This window comes from Phacochoerus africanus, chromosome 4 (genome assembly GCF_016906955.1).
Source record: "Phacochoerus africanus isolate WHEZ1 chromosome 4, ROS_Pafr_v1, whole genome shotgun sequence".
In the NCBI taxonomy this organism is placed as follows: Eukaryota; Metazoa; Chordata; class Mammalia; order Artiodactyla; family Suidae; genus Phacochoerus; species Phacochoerus africanus.
In genome coordinates this window covers 10,035,364-10,038,228 of record NC_062547.1, presented here as the reverse complement: position 1 = coordinate 10,038,228, position 2,865 = coordinate 10,035,364, and positions in this window count along the sequence as shown.

Sequence of the window (2,865 nt, the reverse complement as noted above, 5' to 3'; positions counted from 1 at the left end):
ACCTGTAGTTGTGATAAGCAGAGAACCAAGATGGGAGGGGTACAGGCTGCACAAACTAGCCCTGCTCTCCTCCTGACACACGCACACACCTTTCCGGCAGCTGCAGCCAAAGGGATCCTGTTAAAACATTGTGTCAAATCATGTGCCACGCCTCTGCTTGAAGTCCCCCAGTGATGTCTCACCCGGAATCAAAGTCAAACCTTCAGAGAGGCCCTCCAGGGTCCACACCCTCCACCCTTTCTCTGTCCTCACCTGCTGCCAAGCTCCCCTTGTTCCCCGGGCTTTTTGCGGCTCCAGAAGGCCCAGGCACACTCCTGCGCCGGGGTCTTGGCTTTGCCATCCCCTCTGCCTGGAACGCATCTTCCCCAGACATCTGTCTGCTTGGCTTACTCCCACTCCTTCCCATCTTTGCTCAAATGCCATCCTGTCCATGCAGGCTTCCTGGCCACTCTATTTTATTTTATTTTATTATTATGATTATTATTTTCTTTTCAGGGCCACAGACGAGGCATATGGAATTTCCCAGGCTTGGGGTCAAATCAGAGCTGTGGTTGCCAGCCTACACTACAGCCACAGCAACTCCAGATCTGAGTTGCATCAGCAACCTATACCACAGGTCACGGAAACGCCAGATCCTTAACCCACTGAGCAAGGCCAGGGATCGAACCCATGTCCTCATGGATACGAGTCAGGTTCTTAACCCACTGAGTCACAATGGGAACTTCTGTTTTATTTTATTTTATTTATTGTGCTGCTCCTACCGTATGCAGAAGTTTTCAGGTCAGAGATCAAGACACCTGTGCCACAGCAGTGACAACACCAGGTTCTTTAACCGAGGCCTTTTAGCTGCTAAGCCACTCCATTTTATTTTATTTAATTAATTAATTTATTTATTTTGTGCTTTTTGGGGCTGCACCCATGGCGTATGGAGGTTCCCAGGCTAGGGGTCAAATCGGAGCTACAGTGGCCGGCCTGTACCACAGCCACAGCAATGTTAGATCCGAGTCGTGTCTGCCACCTGTACCACAGCTCACGGCAACACCGGATCCTTAACCCACTGAGCAAGGCCAGGGATTGAACCCGCAACCTCATGGTGCCTAGTTGGATTCATTTCCCCTGCACCACGAGGGAACTCCTCAGCCACTCCATTTTAAATGGGAGCCTCAGAGCTCCTCCTCTCTCCCTTGCTTTTTCTCCTCTGTAGCCAGGTTGATTGGCCAACACATGGAAAAGCATTTTGTGGATTATCTCTATTTATAGGACTATGAGTTCTACAAAGACAGTTTTGTTTGTTTTTTGTTTTTGTCTATTATGTTCACGTTCATAGCAATCTCCACCGCCTAGGCGTACAAATAGGGGCTTACTGTTCATTGAATGAATACTTGAATGAATGTGAGGACTCAAGTTTTGGCTGATGAAGGTAAAGGGAATGGGCCATGGCGTGAAGGACATTGTCACTTTCCTTTTTGGCCAAATGAGGGCGTTGGACTAGTTCTTCAGGAGATCGAAGACCTTGGGCACTGTGTGTGACACTGGACATTGAGTGAGTTCCTGCTTCTATGCACTTTTCTGGGACAGGGTCCCTGGCGCCTTACAGACGATTAACAGCCCCTGTGATTTCCCAGGGGCAAGCACCCTCTGAGTGTTGACGTTTTGTGCTTGGCTCTAATGGGCTCGAATCCTTGCTTTCTTTGTTTGCTTTTGTCTTTTTAGGCCCACACCTGTGTCATATGGAAGTTCCCAGGCTAGGGGTGAAATCGGAGCTGTAGCCGCTGGCCTATGCCACGGCCACAGCAACACCAAATCCAAGCTGTGTCTGTGACCTACAGCACAGCTCACAGCAGCGCCAGATCCTTAGCCCAATGATCGAGGCCAGGGATTGAACCTGTGTCCTCATGGATACTAGTCAGATTCATTACTGCTGAGCCACGAGGGGAACGTCCTCAAATCCTTGCTTCCTAAGAACCTATGATGCTAACACGCCATGATCTCATTCAAATCTCAGCAGCCACAGTGGTCCTGGGTCCCCAGATGCGGGGGGTGGGGTGGGGGCACTGGGAAACAGAGGGGCCTTGGCAGGGGTCAACAAGGCGGGGGGTGGGGTGGGTGTTGGCTGGGGTACCTGTGGGGCCACAGGAGGGGTGACAAAGGAGACTTCTGTATTACAACTGCTGTTTTCTTCCTTTTATTTAAAAGAAAATAGATTGATGGAGTTCCCGTCGTGGCGCAGTGGTTAACGAATCCGACTAGGAACCATGAGGTTGCGGGTTCGGTCCCTGCCCTTGCTCAGTGGGTTAACGATCCGGCATTGCCGTGACCTGTGGTGTAGGTTGCAGACGCGGCTCGGATCCCGAGTTGCTGTGGCTGTGGCGTAGGCCGGTGGCTACAGCTCCGATTAGACCCCTAGCCTGGGAACCTCCATATGCCGCGGGAGGGGCCCAAGAAATAGCAACAACAACAACAACAACAAAAGACAAAAAAGACAAAAAAAAAAATTAAAAGAAAATAGATTGAAAGCAAGTATGACAAAATGCGAGCAACTCTTAGCGCTGGATTCTGGGCCCAGGGGTATTTGTCATACCTGAGAGCTTTGAACTTTTTCTGCATTTCAAAAATTTCTTTCGGAGTTCCCGTCGTGGTGCAGGGGAAATGAATCCGACTAGGAACCATGAGGTTGCAGGTTCGACCCCTGACCTCGCTCAGTGGGTGAAGGATCCAGCTGTGAGCTGTGGTGTAGGTCGCAGATGCGGTTCTGACCTGGCGTTGCTGTGGCTGTGCTGTAGGCTGGCAGCTGTAGCTCCAATTAGACCCCTAGCCTGGAAAACCTCCATATGCTGCGGATGCGGCCCTAAAAGGACAAAAGAC